Genomic DNA, 329 nt, shown 5'->3' on the forward strand with positions numbered 1-329 from the left:
CCATCTTGCTTTCTGTACACATTCTATGTGCCAGGCACTGATGTACTAGTTCATGTCATTGTTTTTTTCCTTGAATCACTTCAAAAGGATTTCTGAAGAGTTTCATCAAGCCACTTTATTATAACATATTGGAAAAAGGCCTAAAAAGAAAGAAAATATAAATACAGTAGCCATGAGCTCTACTATAGTTGTCTGAGAGTGTAATTGTTGAGCAGTGCTCTAGATAGCTATGGTAAATTGACTACACAGTGAGTTATGCTATTCATCCTGTGGTCCCAGGAAGGAATTCTGGAGGTCTGTGAACATGCGTGAGAAAAAAAAATATGCCT

This window comes from Pteropus alecto, unplaced genomic scaffold (assembly GCF_000325575.1).
Source record: "Pteropus alecto unplaced genomic scaffold, ASM32557v1 scaffold7, whole genome shotgun sequence".
Classification (NCBI taxonomy): domain Eukaryota; kingdom Metazoa; phylum Chordata; class Mammalia; order Chiroptera; family Pteropodidae; genus Pteropus; species Pteropus alecto.